Genomic DNA, 17,034 nt, shown 5'->3' with positions numbered 1-17,034 from the left:
CCAATATTTCCAGAACCCTTTGTCCAGGGCAGTAGAATGGGGGTGGACCTAACTTACCGTTTTCATACCAACACTCTGTATGGGTGTGGTTGGGTTAGAATTTATGCCGCCTTGGCAGCATCTATCAAAGGGCTTTTCTCCAGAGCAATAAAGAGCCCTTATCAACAACATGTGCATCTGTCAGCATTGGACAGAAAGCTCTGAGGCCACATGGAAATGTGCCATCACCTCTATTTCTAAACATTGGAAAGGAGAGAAAAGGGAATGTAGACTCATTCAACCGACATTCAAGGACTCACTGCAAAACACAGTCTCTCAGCAAAGCGGGGTTTTGATCACAAAAGCCTGTTGAGGGAATTAGAGAAGTCTGGAAAAGTAAACACTTGATCTGCCTAAGGGTATCCGGGAGGAAGATGGTGGAGAACATTTCACCTGGGTTTTGAAAGATGAATAGAAGTTTTCAGAAGGAGAAAGGGCTGGGAAATTGAGGCTACAGAGCAGACTTGGGTGAAGGCCATTCCTAGTAGAGGAAATTGCATGTACCAAGATGCCAAGAAATGAAAAAGAATTGCTACAGGTATTGTGCCCTTACTGTATACCAAGTACCAGGCTGAGAATTTGATCGAGGGCTACTCACTAGGTCCTCTCCATACCCATCAAAGCAGGTTATACTTCTTATCTCTCATTTTATAGATGAAAAAACATGGAGGTTAAAGAGGCCAAGCTGCTCAACCCTAGGACATGCAGCTCCTAGGAGACAGAGCTGTAATTCTGACCCCAGGGCTCAGACTTCTAATTACCATGAGCTCCCCTACTCCCCAAGAAGTTGTGAATGGTGTGGGCATTAATGCAGGTGCTTGCATCTTGCTCACCATGAAGTCATGGCAGGTAAACTCTTCATCCAAAGCCACAATGGCTGGTGGCAGATGATTTCCCCAAATTCTCTTCCAGGCCATGCTCAGAGAAACAGGAGTGCCACATCAAGACTTTGAAAAAAATGCTGGTGACATTTACCTATGTTGGTATATCAGAATAAAAATATCCCCTCCTGACCCTTCTTTTAACCCCTTCTTTTCAGCTCAGCACTCCTCAATTTTGCCTCTGCTCCAGTTTCTTTCCCTCTTTGAAGATGCATCAGGTCTCAAGTTCAGCTTAATCCAACTGCTAGATGTATTATTCATTTCTACGCTTTAATGATGTGATAAGGTTTCTGGAAATAGGAAAAGGCTCATTAAACTGTCATTTGAATATAGATCACACCTAAATTCTAAGGAAGACAAAGTCTGCCAGCCGGGGATGCATTTGCCTTCCCAACACAGCTCTCTACAAACTGGGAAGGCACAAAGTAGCATTTCAAAGACAAGATCCTCCAGATTAGCATGTATTCTTGATTTATTCTGTAATTAACTATAACTCACAAACAGAATGAGGGGTTCAGAGAGACAGCGAGTGAATATGAGCCAAATGAAAAAGGATTCTGGGATGTCAAACACGGTGAGATGTGTGTTTTGTCCCTGTCTGTGAGCAGTGGTTTGATCGGGCAGGCTCTATTTGAGGTAGGGGAATATGTAGGGATTTTAATTTGACTTGCATGGCTTAGAACACAACATCATCCCTGGCTGCAGAAATTGATTTGAGAATACAACTTGCCTGTCACTTTCCTTCTGTGTTTGCCTTCACATTTGAGAAGGTGCTAGAAAATGCAGGAGCAAGAATATGCCCAGCTCTTTATCTACCTCTTGATCCATAGAGAATCTGAAAATAATAAGAGGTAACTCGTATTAAAATCTTACGTCACAACCGACACTGTCCTAAGCGGTCAGTGCATGTGGTCTCTTATTTTTCTCATCCAATAACATTAGGGGGTGGGCTCAATGTAGAGATATTAATATCTATATTATATATAGATAGAAAAATGGAAAACTTAGTCACTGGTTGTTAAGTGCTGAATTCAGGCAGTCTTATTGCAGGATCTGTGCTCTCAGCTAGTCCCTGATACTTGCTCTTATGGGGACATCCTGGGAAGATGTTCATTCAAGTCAGCTAATATCCCGACAGGATCAGAGCCTTTACACAAACATGGACACTTTTCCTCTTCCGCCATGTTTTAGGATAAGAGGTGGAACTCTTGAAACCTCTGATGGGGTAAGTAGAGCGTGTGTCAGGGTGGAAAGGGATCAAGGGAGAACCAGACATATTGGAGACAGGGAAACCTGTTTGAGCCACCTTATCAGTGTCCTTTCCAAAAGTCCATAACCTGAATTTAATAATGAGCAAATAAACATATCTTGCAAGTCCAGAATGGAGCATGTGATAGATTTCTAAGATGGACCCCCAGACTCCTGCCTTTGGTTGTGCATGTCCTGTGTCACCCCCACTGTGGATGACAGGATTCACAGTCTCTTGATTATGGTATGTACCTGGCAAAGGTGAAAGGATCTTGCCAATGTAATTAAAGTCCCCAATCAGTTGACTTTCAGAGTGTTAGTTGGAAGGAGATTACCCAGGTGGAATTGACTTCATTAGTAGGATGGCCTTAAACCAGGGCTCGGCCCTTTCCCCTCTGAAAGAAGCAGCAGCACACATTCTCCTTTCAGCCTTGAAGAAGGAAGCTGCTGTGTTGTGGAGCGGGTCAACTGGGAGGTGGTGGCCTTGGGTAATGGAGGGTCTCAGACCTACGACTGCAACAAACCGAACTCTTCTAACACCAGTGAGCTTGGAAGGGAACCCCAAATGTCAGATGAGATCACAGCTCCCAGCACTTTGAGTTCAGTCTGATGAGACTCTGAGCAGAAGACCTGTGTGACTCAGGTGCAGGCTTCTGACCCACAGAAACTGGGAAATAGCAAAGGTGTGTTGTTTCAAGCTGCTAAATTTATGGTAATTTGTTTCACAACAGGAGACTAATGGAAGGGGGATTTTACAAGACAACTGGTTTGTACTCTCCAAAAATCATGACCACACACACACCAGACATCTAAAGGTAAGGGGAAGATTTTGGTTTAAGAGCAACTAGAGAGTAAGTAACGATACAGAACACCAACAATTGCAGAACCCCTTGGGGCCAGCAGCGATTTATGAAAGTTGGTTCACACTGAGTTTCAACAACTCAATTTTTGTTTTCTTGCCTCTTGAACATCCTTTTCTCTGTGTTTCGAGCAGAGGGTAGGCCTTATGGCTTTGTTCTTTGCAATGTCCCATTGTGGATAGGGCTGGCTACCTGAGGCTAATTACACTGTCCCTTTGCTATGAAGAAGTGACCCCAGTCTCCAGCAGCTACTGGAAGGCCAGGACTTAATGGCAGTGGTGGAGTCATACAGATAAACATTAACGGTCCACACATATCTTCCTTCCATAGCTCTGAAGATTTGGGAGGTGGGGTTATGAGCCCCTTTGGCAAATTTATATTGGGATAAGGGCAATACTTCTGCAACAAGGAATGTGTGCTTGGGAGGCCCTGATAACGTTTGCCTGCAGTACCCCACTTGTCATTTCCACTCTTAGAGGTGTACTCCCCACTTAGACTGCTGCCTTAGGAAGGAGAAAGTACCTGAAAATGGAATTTACATTAAGATGTGAATGATCTTTCTACAGCCTGAATGGTTCCTCCAACCACCACCAACAAACTCACATGTTGACCCCTTAACTCGCAATGTGATTATACTTTGGGAGGTAAGCAAGGTTAGATGAAGTTATAAAAATGGGGTCCTCATCTGATAGGTTGGGGGCCTTATAAGATGAGGAATACAGAATGCATGCACCAAGGAAAGGCCATGTGAAGGCCCAGTGAGAAGGTAGGTGATTGCCGCTAAGGAGAGGACTCCACCAAACATCAACCCCACCAGCACCTTGATCTGGGACTTTCCAGCCTCTAGAAAAGTAAGAAAGTAAATTTCTGTTGTCTCATCACCCCAGTCTGTGCATTTTATTATGGCAGCCCAAGCTGATGGGTATAGATCTTGACAAAAGTCTTTGTATTACCTGAAAGACTGCTGGGTAAGTCCAATGCTTAACCCAGAGGACAAGCTCTCTGATGGTGGAACTGCAGTTTTTGTGAAACTTTGATATTGGAAGCCAACATGAAGATCTCTAGATGGTTCTAATAATTTTACATATGGAGATGGGACTAGATGGGGCTATTGGAGGAATTGCAAAACAAGCGTGCGTGTGCACACATGTGCACAACCCCTCCCCCACACACACTGAGCACCAGAATTGCTGGATGGAAAACACATTAATTGAGCCAGGAAAAGATTTGTGGATAGAAATATATTTTATTCATTCATTCATTCATTCATTCATTCATTCATTCCACAGATAGGTATTAATCATTATAAAATCATTAATCATTATATAGCAGGAATGACATATTTCTAGGCAATGTGGAGCATATGAAGAAATATCAAGCTCTGTCCTTGGAGGGGTCCCAGATATACACAAACATAGGACAATGCACATACATTTTTTTAAATTCCTAAAATGAACTTTCCCTGTGCTACAAGCCTTGCCTTAGATTACTTCATTTCTATACAATCAGCCAAAGTGTGTATAATTACTTCTATTTTATATGTGTTCTGTTGAATCCCAGAGAGTTTAAATAACTCTCCAAAGTCACACAAACAAAACCAAACCATTGTTTGCTCTCCAATATAGCATCCTACATTAATTATGAATAAGGTGATGTCTGATTAACCATGTCCCTGAAAGACAGAAATAGGCTCTAAAGTGTTAGAGAAATCAGATTTTGACATCAGAGCTAAGAGTCAAGGAAAGCTTCATGGAGAAGGTGGCATTAAACTATTTATATAGAGGACACAGAAATGTGAGGGAGGACAGTCTAGGTAGTGATGGGCATGAGCTAAGTGGGAGCAGTGAGAGATCTATACTGGCCATGGCAGTAAGGACTGATTTGGTAGCATGGTTAGAAAAAAGAAGAGAGAAAAAGGAAGTGGTGAGGAGGAGGAATCTGAGGTGGAGAGCTTCTGGAACCCAAGTGGCCAGGCTCAGAGCTAGGGCCATAGCTGGAGAGAGCCTAAATCAGGGTGGGGGAGGGAAGAGCTGTGGAATGTGTCCTCACATTTGTTCTGGGTACGATGGTGGTCCCGATGTGCCACCCTGTGGTGCTGGGGAAGGGAGAGGCCAGGGATGTGTGCCATTGAGGAGGAGGATGAAGGTGAAGATGATGGCAAGAGGGTTGGCTTTAGTAAGTAGTTACTATGTGCTGTGCCCTGTAGCCAGTATTGTTATGGGTAAATGCGTACCAACAGTGCTGTACAACAATAGACACGGTTCACACCTCCACTGGGCAGAGGAGAAACACGTTGGGAGAGGTTAAGTAACTTGTCTAAGTTCCCCCCCACCTTGCACGAGGCAGGGACAGAGTCTGTGCCCAGGCTGTTGAGCACACCTCCGGAGCTGAAAGCACAGGGAGGGTCCCCCAGCTGAGAGGTGGCACATGCGGGAGATCCCCCCTGCATTTGCTGTCCTGCAGCCCACACCAGACGGGCCGTGGGGAACATGCAGAAAATACCACACCATCTAATTGATGACAAGAGTTTTGAAAATGTCTCTGTGTTCCTTAAAATAAGGAGTGCAGGCTCCTCATGCTGCCTCAGAACTTCTTTATCTTTTAACCATTTTCCCTTCAAATTTAACTCTGCTGCCTTCTGCACTGAGGATTACCTAAAGGCCAAGTTTGACATTCTTAATCCAACCATTTCTGAGTTATCTGAGAACAGAGAAGGTACAGGGATAAATGCTTGAAGCATTAACTCTGGAAGTGCCAGAGGGAACAGATGGGCAAGTTTGCTTCCCTGAGGACGCTGCAAGGCTCAGACCTACGGGGTACCCCTGTGAGCTGGGCAGAAATAGACTATCCTTTTAGGTCCCAGAGCCTCTAGTTTGTTTGGGCTATTTTTACAAACAGCCTACAGATAAACTACGTGGCCACTGAAATTGCTGGGAAGGTATTATTTCCCCAAAAGAGCTTAACTGGAGGAATTGGAGCCATACGAAGGCATTGACAAGCTCAGCTGTCAAGGAAAGTCAGCAGGTGTTTATTTTGCAGGTACCTGCCATGAACCCTGGGAAGCACTGGGCCAGGAGGAAGATAGGCAGAGGAAATATCCTATGAAAATAATCGAAACCTATAGGAATTTTTATTGCAATTCAGTCATTATTGGGCATCTGCCACACAGCAGACACGGTGTTCTGTGCTGTCTGGTGAGTCAGTGACAAACAAAGCAGACCTTGTCTCATGCCCTCACAGAACTCCTATTTTACAGTATTTATATGGAATTAAACCACTTCTCCCCAATTATATTCTGAATAGAAACAAAATAACAGGGAGGCACAGCAGAAATATATTCTTCATCTGAATTGAAAGATAGTAGGAGATTCTAACACATTATTCATTGCAATGATAGGGACAGTGACAGTGAGCCCACACGATCTTACACACCCCCCCACACACACATCTACATACATGCACCTGTGTACGCGCACACGGCACACACACACATCCTTTATCTCATGTGTGAAGGATATATTCTTTTTTATAATTAGCTGAGAGAAAAGTTTGTGGTTTTTAGGTTTTAATAAAGAGAGAAAATACTGGGCAAAAATCCTCCCTATTAAGTGTCTTACAATTGGTTTCAAAAGACCTTCATATAGGAAATAACGAGAAAACAATTTAAGACGATACAGTCCAGTTCTGCTGTTATTCAGGCCACTTCCATCAAATTTAAACACAAATTCTTCCTCCTTAAGGGAACAGACTGCTTCTAAGAACTTGGCATTAATTACTGGGATGCAGATGGGTACAAATAGATGCTGCCAGCTACAAATGAGTCTTATCTGTCCAATAAATTAGGCCTCTTCAGGAATACGTTATACGTCCTGAAAGTCATAAAAGTGCATTTCTTAATAATTGTAACACTTCCCTAGTTTATTTCTAAATTCATCTGAATTGCTGGAGTTCACTCAGCTAACCAAAAGCTGATATATATGCTCAAGACATGATAATGTATTCTGAGGTAACCCAGTGAATAAAACCATCCCATAGGATACCTGCCCTCATGGAGCTTACATGCTACCAAGTGACCCAGGAACCCAGGTAAATAAACACATAAATTAAATCATTGTAGGTAAAAGTCTATGAAAAACAATAAGGCAATGATAAGGGGGAGAATTATGGTAGGGGTATATATATATATATATATATATATATATATTTTTTTTTTTTTTGCTTAAAGGTTTTATTTATTTATTTGAGAGAGAGGGAGAGCACAGAGGGACAGAGAGGGGGAGAAGTAGACTCCACACTGAGTAGAAAGCTCGACTTGGGGCTCGATCCCAGGACCCTGAGATCATGACCTGAGCTGAAAGCAGACACTTAACCAACTAAGCCAATCAGGTGCCCTGTAGGGGTCTACTTTAGAGGGCTCAGAAAAGGCTTAAGGATGAGTAAGGATTAGCAAAGTGACTAGCAGAGGATAGTATTTCTGCTGTCAGTAGAATGAATACAAGGGCCTGGTGTCTTCCAAGACCTGTGCAAGTCCATTGTGGCCACTGGCTAGTGAACAGGGAAAAGTATGGCCAGAAGCTAGAGAGAAGGACAAGGAGGTCAGATCCTATGGGACTTAAAAGATCACAGTAAGAAGCTTGGACTTTCTAAGTAGGATAGGACATCATCTGAGGGTTCTGAGCAGAATAGGAACATGATACAATTTGGAAATGGACAAGATTATTCCACTTCTGTGTGGAGAATAGATTAGAAGCCTGGGATGGAAAACAGACCTGGGATGGAAACCAGACCTGGGATGGAAACCAGATGGAAACCTGGGTGAAGAAGCTATTTCACTGGTCCTGGTAGGAGAGAAGTGCTGACCTGTTAGGGGTAGGACCGTGGAGATGGGGCAAGTGGACACATCTAAGAGATATTGAGAATTTGCTGCTGCCTCACTTGAGGGGGATGATGGAATGTGCAGAATCAAGGATTTTTTTCTCTTTTACTTGAGTAAATGAGTGGCTAGAGCGCCCATTGGTAACAGAAGGGAAAAAGGGGGAATGTGAAGAAGAAACAGATTTGTGGACTTGGTGTTTGGAGGATGAGAGACTTTATGTGTGATGGTTTTTATTTTCCCAAAAGATGAGATTCCTGATCAAATTTTTGTTGCAGAAAAATTATTTTTGAAAAACACTAGCTCCCCTGCAAAGCCCCCAGATATTTTTTGGTCTACAAATTTCCATTGCCCATTTTTCCAATATCCCCTCTTAGCATTTTTATGGCCTCCTCCCCGCCTTCGCACATCCACCTTCTTCACTTAGCTCCAAGAGTACAGGTATCTGTGTGCAGCAGACATACTCAGAGCCTTCCCAGATACAGGTTCTACTGAAACCCAGACCCAGGGTGAACTATAAAAGGGAGGCGGAGAATGTTCAGTTTTTTTTTTAAATTATTATCATTGCCAGTCTCCCATTGTAGGGTACCCTGATTGCTCTGGGGGACTATAGAGCAGTGCTTTCTTCCATTGTCAATTTAATGACCCTATTATACTAATTGTCTCTTTCGCTATAATATGAACTCTTCTTCCCACATCTCTCAGACAAATGACCTATCTCTCTAAATACAGTCCATGGAGGGCTTTGCCACCCACCTAGGTAGACCGCAACTATAGTGTGCTGGTGTTTTGTACACGTATATGCACAATGTAAGGTTACAAGAGGAAATGATATTCTAAAAATAAATGTCACCATATTATTATACTGTAATTTCCTACCATTATTTGCAGAATCTGAGATGCACCAGGTAGAAGGATGAGGGACCTACAGTTCAGCAGTTTGTATTTAGGGTGGAAACATATGGAAGAATGACAAGTGGAGGTAATCCTGGCTGAGGGGACATAGGACTTGCCAATCTGATTCATTCAGTCATTTATTAATTCTTTCACATCTTAAATGTTCGCTGAGTATGCACTCAATGACCTCTCCTTATGTTCTTGGCATTAGAAATTTGAAAAATGAATATGAGCTAATTACATTGGGAAAAGAGCAAGTAAAGCTAAGCTCCAAGTGTCCTGGAGACTCTGATTTAGGAGAGACAGCTGTGCAGCTGGAGTAAGGCTGGAGAAGATGTGGACAGGGCTGCTCATGGCCAGGGAAGACTTTTATAAAGAGGTGATGTTTATGTCTAGTCTCAGTGATATTAAGTCACCATGGCGTAGGGTATGTGAGTGAGGGGGAGGATGAAGGTTGGGAAAAAGAGGTAAATAGAGGATATGAAACAGAAAAAAACATGCAGGAGCTATCTGCATGTCCATCTATCTGGACAGGTGTTCTGCTTTGCATTTCATAAACAGCTTCTATAAACATCTTGCAAAGCTATGTTTGCAAGTGTTTGACTGCTCTGCTTTTCTATCTTTATGCATCTGACTCCTCAGTCTTTATCTGCTTGAGTGTTCTTTTCCAGAAAGATTTTCTATACTGTTTAATTGGACCTATGATCACTGCCTCAGACAAAAAGCAGTTCTCTTTGCCAAGGCTGACTTCTGACCCTGGTCCTTGTCTCCTAATCAGTCAGCACCAGGTACTGTGCCGATGTCAATGAATAGATTTTCAGGAGGTGTGGTGGTGATGCAGCATCGAGAGAGAGAGAGAGAGAGAGAGAGAGAGAGAGAGAGAGAGAGAGAGGCAGAGACAAAGACAAAGACAAAGACAAAGACAAAGACAAAGACAGAAAGAGAGAGACAGAAAGAGAGATGCAAGAACTCAGAATAAAGGAACGGAAATCTGCCTTTGTCCTCAGATTCCTTAAAATCTAACTGACAGGGACCCCTGGGTTGCTCAGTGGTTGAGTGTCTGCCTTTGGCTCAGGACATGATCCTGGAGTCCTGGGATCAAGTCCCACATAGGGCTCCCTGCAGGGAACCTATTTCTCCCTCTGACCATGTCTCTTCCTCTCTCTCTGTCTCTCATGATTAAATAAATAAAATCTTTAAAAAATCAAATTGACAGGAAAAAAAAATATTAGCTTGAGGTGACTTAAAAGCACTTGCAAAACGACCTTCAGACAACTACGAGTTCTTACCCTCCAAGCTGAGTACCTGAGTGCTGAGTGGAAGAGGAAGAAACGAGCTGACTTCCTTTATTTTGGTTGCTTGGGGAAAGCTTGCCCAGATAGCTTTTAGCAAATCTGTGTTTTGGGGTGCTGCAAAGAAGGGAGGTGGGGGACAGAGAGGAGGACCCAAGGAAGAAGGCAATGGTTAGAGACTCAGTGTTGTTGGTGAAGCCTACTTGGGAACTCCTCACATGGTGAATGACTGGCACAGCTGAGAAACTGCCCATTGATTTGCTTGACTCAGAATCAACATTTAGAGAAAGATAAAAAAAAAAAAAAAGTCTTAGTTTATTTGGCAAACCAATAACAGGCTTTAGGATTTTACTTTAAACATTTTGAATAATCCTATTAACAGCTTAGAAAAATGGGGTTATTTTAATGACAGAATATATATATTTTGTCATTAAAATAACCCCATTTATAAAATAACCCCATATATATATATATATATATCCCATCCACCAGTGTCTGAAGGAGATTATCCACACTCATTGAAGCCTACTCTTTTTGTGGGGTTTATCCTTGTCACCAGGTATGGAGAAGCAGGAGAGGGGAAGAACCACTCAGCTGCTCTTCTGGAGCTGAGTCAGCCAGATAATGTCTTCTTTGCCCAAGGTGCCATAGGGCAAATGGACTGGTTATCTTGGGTGTCAAGACAGCCCAAGCTCAGCAGGGGGCAGAACCGGGGGTCGGGGGGGAGACTCAAACTGCAGAGTCAGATGACCCAAATGTGACCCATTCTGGCTATGACATTTCACTTACAAAATAGGAATGACAGCAATCAAATCATGGCCTGTCTTGACAATTAAACACCAGATCAAGTGCCCAGACCGTCAATTCTGGTTGTTATTTATGGATGCCTTTGATGACTGAGAGCCTGTTTTGTAGGTTGTTTGTTTGTTTGTTTGTTTTGTTTTTTTCCCCAAATCAGTTATCTTGACTTGGAGCAGGTGGGGCTTATCTTCTAGTTGACTTGTACTCTTGCTGGAGGTAGAGTGTAAATGATCTTGTGTTTGCTTCCAGCCTTAGGATCTGACCAATGAAGCTTATGGAGTTAATCTCTTTGTTCAGCAATATCAGGTCTGTATGAGAATAGTATACATGTTTTTGTGAACGTGAACTGTATGATTTTTTAAGGAAAGAATATTGCTATGTGGTTGGATTTTCTTAGCAATCCTCTTTAGGTTACCTGTCCATCTTTTCTGCCCAGCTCAAGAGTTGCATGATTTCTGGACAAGAGAAACATCATAGATGTTTACATGAGAAATAAGACTGAATTTCTTCCAAAGCCTTCCTATTTCTCTGATGTTGTTACTCGCAGGGATCAGATGTGCATGCTGCCAGAAACATTTCTTCTATATGTTGTAATGACTCACGCCCCCAGGATAATGAACAAGAGTTGGCAAACGCCAGTCCCTGGTATGAGAGCCAACTGGAGACGTCCACATCAGAGAAGCTAATAGAAGGCCCAAGGAGAAACTCCAGTAGGAATTTGCAGAGAGAAAAAAGACATTAGTCACCACAGTCTTCTTTGATTCTAACAAAAGATAGTTCCTATATGTGTTTCTTAGATGTATTTTCCACGCTGATCATTTAAATTTCCCATTATAAATCTTTATTTCAGCTAGTAAAACAGGCAAGGAGAGCTTTGGGAGATATTAATTCATAGTCAAAGAAATCTATTGAGAGACATAGATAGACACTCTGTTCTGGGAAAAATCAGAGTACAGTGAAGGAAAAAGTATAATTTCTCTTACACTTAACAATCAAGTAAGGTTAGTTTATGCTGTGAGGGTCCAGAGGAAGAAAAGAGGTGTGAAGACAGGGCTGTGCCCACAGTAGGTGTTGGTCAAGTGAACAGAGGGGGGTAGGAAGATAAGAAGGCTTTGATGGAAGAAGCAGAAAGGAGTGACAGGAAGAATGGAAAGAAGGAGAGCATGGGAGGAAAGGGAGAAGGAAGACACACAATGAGACCCTGGATGAATCTTGAGGAAAGTGCTAGAAGTTGTACCCAGCTTCTCCTCTTATAGTTTCAGAGACCTGCTGCCTGCTAACGTGTTAACTGATTAGCTTTTTTTTTTCATGCTCTTCCAATGTTTTCATCTTGAAACCAAATTCTCTGTAAATTGGAGAACCATAGCAACCCAATACATTATAAATTGGTCCTGTTGGGCACAGCCAGTGGTGGTGGCAGAGGGCCAAGGAAATCAATGTAAAGGTCAGAGGAAGCGCTTGAGGTACAGGTCCCTGGTACCCTCAAGGCACTGAGTCTAAATCTGTGGTCTGGCCAGAGAAGGACCATGGAGAGAAGTGTGCAGAGAGAGGGGCTACTCCAAGGAAGGGGCTCTTCCTGCTTCTGTGGGTCCCACATCTGGTTGGCCTCAGGGTTCAGCCATGCTCCAGTGCACAGGACAACATAACGGAAGAGTAAGCAAGAACATTTGTTATTTCTGCCCAGGCAGAAAACAAACAGCATCGAGAACAGCAGAAGATTCAATGTAGAACAGCCTACAAACTGCAGGCTGTAACCTCCGTGGTATTGATTGAGTGCACCTGTCCGTCTTCATTTTTAACCGTGAGCTTGATTGCTGGCAAGTTTATAGGATTAGGGGTTTAATTGGATGCCTGTGTTTTACTAGATGTAAGTGAAATTTATGGCTGTGGGGTTTGTGGTGTCAAGGTTTACCTCAGTCACTGCCTCTCAGCTGAGAGGTCTGAGACCTGGGAGCCAATCCGAGTGAGCTCTGGGCCTCGCGTGCGAGGGAGGCACTTCTGGAGGCTGCCTGCAGGCTGGGGTCACACGGAGAGCAGACAGACCAGGACAGGAGCCAGGAGCTCATGCTGCACCCAGGAGCCTTCCCAGCTCTCAGGCCTCATCTGATGCTAAAAGGAACTGGTGACAGGCATCCTGGAGAAATTATTGATATTTAGTTAGGTCCCCAAGGGCTGGCATTACACAGGCAACTGCTCAGAAAGATGGCTGCCGGGCTTTTCCTTATGCACAGCGCTGTTATAAAGGTTTCTAGAAGAGTCAGCAGGTTTGGGAAGCGAGAGAGGTGTACAGGGAAGCTCTTTCAGCCTTGAGCCTAAGCAGTTGGTGTATTCATCATGTGCTATTTAATAACTTGTTATGTAAATTTAAATTATTATTTCATTTGTCAAAGTGTGATTGCTCCTAATAACTCATTTGGACTGCAGAGCAGCTATTCATTCACTTATTAATTTATTCATTCAGCAAATTATTTATTGAGCACCTAGTATGTGCCATTTGCTGGGCTTTCAGGTGAGAGCAGGGACAGTTCTGATTTTCTTCATTTTGAGGCTGAGAAAATTAAAGCCCAGAACTCAGGTACCATGTATACAATGGAATATTCCTCAGCCATTAGAAACGACAAATACCCACGATATGCTTCGACGTGGATGGAACTGGAGGGCATTATGCTGAGTGAAATAAGTCAATCAGAGAAGGACAAACATTATATGGTCTCATTCATTTGGGGAATATAAAAAATAGTGAAAAGGGAATAAAGGGGAAAGGAGGAAAAATGAGTGGGAAGTATCAGGGAGGGAGACAGAACATGAGAGACTCCTAACTCTGGGAAATGAACAAGGGGTAGTAGAAGGGGAGGTGGGTGGGAGGTGGGGGTGACTGGGTGACGGGCACTGAGGTGGGCACTTGATGGGATGAGCACTGGGTGTTATGCTATATGTTGGCAAATTGAACTCCAATAAAAAAAAAAAAAAAAAAGAACTCAGATACCTTCTTCCAAGTTCAGAAAGAACATAGCCAGCTGGTTGGTGGATCAGAGTCAGTGATAACAAATGAATTGTGAAACTCCAATTAGTAAATGAGTCCTTGGACTTCTCTATTTGGCTACTCAGAAAATCCAAACGTTCATTTTCTAGTTTTACTTTCTCTTGCGACAGTTTTACTTATTAAATTAAGTGGCCTCCAGGGAAGTGAGAGATTAGATACATCACGGGGTTAAGTCCTCCTGACCAAGGACAATAGAACACTGCCTGATGAGGTCCAATTCTAATTCTTTGCAAACAATTGCATTCCTTGTTTGTGGCTTAGAACTAAGGTTCTTTGGGTGGGGCTCAGGTTGAGGAAGCAAAGATTCATCATTACAGAACAATTTACTAAGATTAAAAATAGAAAGGTCTTTAAATGGTGTGTTTGTGCTAGGTGCTCTGGACAGCACTTTGCTTGGAGTATCTCATCTGATTCTTAAAACACCCATTTTATAGATGAGCTGATTGATTAGAGAAATTATATAATTTGTCCAGGGCAGACCTGGGATTCTTTTTTTTTTTTTTTTTAACGATTTTATTTATTTATGTGTGAGAGAGAAAGCATGACAAAGGAAGGGGCAGAGGAAAAGCAGATTCCTCGCTGAGCAGGGACCCGGAGTGGGGCTAGATCCCAGGACTCTGGGATGATCATGTCCTGAGCTGAAGGCAGACACTTAACCAACTGAGCCACCCTGGTGCCTCCAGAACCAGAATTTTAAGGTGCTTTAATGTGACCACACAATCCAAGCCTTTTAATCAGTACAGTCTCCTAGAGAGCATGTAGAGGTACATTGAGGCAGGCACCATTGCTTTATATATCTCTACTGATGACTGCCAGATCAAAAAGACTGGATTTGAATCAGTTGGCAGTAGAGACCCTTTGAAGGCCATTGAACAGAGGCACAGTGTAAGGAGAGCTGCACTGTATGTACTGTTGATGGCCACTCAAGGGATTAGGGACCTGCTGCAGAAGGAGAGGTAGTGCTGTGGCAAAGTCAGTGGCCTTGACAACAAATAGGAATAGGCTAGTTATGGCAAGAACTTAATACTTTGGGGATACAGGATTGGATGGTGGGTCTGAAATGTCTATACAATATATGCAGGTATTTGGGAGAATCCGGAAATTCCAGCCTGGAGGTAAGGAGAAAATAGGCAGGGGCTGGACCGATGCATTTATGTATAAATTTAGATAAAGCTGACAGTTTGAAGGAGCTTAGGAAAGGAAAGGGATATCATAATATCCATCAGATAAAAGACTGATCTCAGATGTCTCTTTTTGAGAAAGTGGAATAGGAAAGAGAAAGAGAAGTGTGAAAACAAGGAAATTCACATGGGATAGAATTTCATGGCATAGAGCATAATCAAAAGTTTTAGATTATTTAGAGAAGGCAGGAATGAGGATTAAAAAATAATGATGGGCTTTTGAGATTCAGAGATCACTGGTGTCCTCAGGAGAACCATTTTGGGAGACTGATGAGGGAAAGTCATCTTGTAGCATTGCTGACTAGTGAGTGGATGGTTATGGTGTGAATGCAGTTTCTGTTTGCTGAGGGATCAAGGGCACATGCTGGTGAGGGGATAGGGAGGCAGCTTAGAGGTACTAAAAGAGAAGGTAGCAAGAGTACAGAAGGACACTTTATTTTATGGGTGAGAAGTGATTGAAACCTGTTTGTAAATAGCAAAAATAGCCAGAGAAGGAGAAAATGATTAAGCAGTAAGACAGAAGATGATATTTTTTAAAAAGATTTATTTATTGAGAGAGAGTGAGAGTGGAGGGAGGGGTAGAGGGAGAGAGAGAGAGAAAATCTCAAGCTGACTCCCTGTTGAGCATGGAATCTGACATGAGGATCAATATCGTGACCCTGAATCATGACATGAACTGATACTCAGAGTCAGATGCTTAACTGACTGAATCACCCAGGTGCCCCAAGGAGATTTTTGATAGGGCAAGATCTTTGAGAAGGAGAAAGTGGTAGGGAAAGAACCTAAGTGTTAAGCTTGGTCATAAAAAGAAGTGGGGGACTGCTTCCGGTACAAGTACTTTGAATGAAAGGATGAGCAGAGAAAGGCATTCTAGGCTGGAAGATTTGTGTAAATATTCTTGGAGCCTTCTGCTGGAGCACATGTGGTTGAGTGGGTGAGGAAATAGCAAGATTTCAAGCAACTTCCAGGGGAAATGGAATGTGGAGTTGATAGGAACTAAGTATGTGACAAGACTGCAGGTGAGATGAAAAGTCCAGCTGTGGTGAATGTGACGTGTGGTTAACAAAGATTAAACATGTTTTCGTGAAATTCTCCAGTTGCATTTCACAGCCTTGGAGGGTAAATAGAAAAAACAAAGCGTAGTTTCCCAAAGTTGAGAACTGCCAAGGAGAAACATGGCAAGGAGAGCAAGGCGTCTGAGGGTGGTAGTGAAATGTATCAGCATTAAGGCGAGTAGGGAGTGGAGTGAGCTAAGAACGGAGGTGATGAGTTATAAGAGAACAAGGGATGCATGCTTACTGAAACTCATGGCTAAAACAAAGAACAAGTTTAGTAAAGGCAAAAGGGACATTGAGAAGAAAGAACGAGAAGCCAGAAAGGAACTGCTATAGGTTCAAGACCCTAGAAGAGTGTAGAAGAGTGGGTTCTGAGTGGCGGTGATGTGTGGCTATGAGGGTACACAGGTCAGCTAGTTTCTAAAGATGCTACAGTTACAAGATATCTGCGTGGATGCTGGCATAAAGGATCAGGGAACATCACAAAATATAGTGACATTCACATGCTGAAGCCAAGGAAGACGCAATGAGTGTCCTTGGAACTACAGCTAATAACAGTATGCTACAGGCTTCAAAGATGAGCAGATACTTGGGGATGAAGGGTCACTGGTCTGGATGCTGCACGGTGTGCAAGCAGCCCCCTCCTCTGGCTCTGGGTTGTTAGGGGCGAGGAGTGAAGAAATGAAGCTTATTGGGAAGACTGTAAAGGAGAGAGTAATGCACGATGGTTACAAACAGGGATCCCTGGTCAGACTACTTGGTTTCTAGCCCCTTTCTAGATGAGCAGTCATGAGTAATCTACTCAAACACCATGTGTCAATTCTAGAAGGGCAATACAGGTGGTGTCTACCTCTTGGGGTTGCT

The 17,034-nt window shown here is 43.0% G+C and overlaps 1 long non-coding RNA gene across 5 annotated transcripts in view; it reads left to right on the top strand.

The window, feature by feature from the left end:
- Positions 1-17,034, top strand: part of LOC112656524 (uncharacterized) — a 93,753-nt gene that overhangs the window by 55,784 nt on the left and 20,935 nt on the right. For 4 of the 5 annotated variants that reach the window (XR_004816273.2, XR_007410597.1, XR_004816274.2 and 1 more), the window contains exons 4-5: positions 2,900-2,983; positions 11,141-11,197. This is a non-coding gene — a long non-coding RNA (uncharacterized LOC112656524). The remainder of the gene's footprint in view (positions 1-2,899; positions 2,984-11,140; positions 11,198-17,034) is intronic. The other variant, XR_007410599.1, reaches the window with a different exon arrangement.

Source organism: Canis lupus, chromosome 5 (genome assembly GCF_003254725.2).
Source record: "Canis lupus dingo isolate Sandy chromosome 5, ASM325472v2, whole genome shotgun sequence".
Lineage (NCBI taxonomy): Eukaryota > Metazoa > Chordata > Mammalia > Carnivora > Canidae > Canis > Canis lupus.
This window is presented reverse-complemented; position numbering and strand designations above follow the sequence as displayed.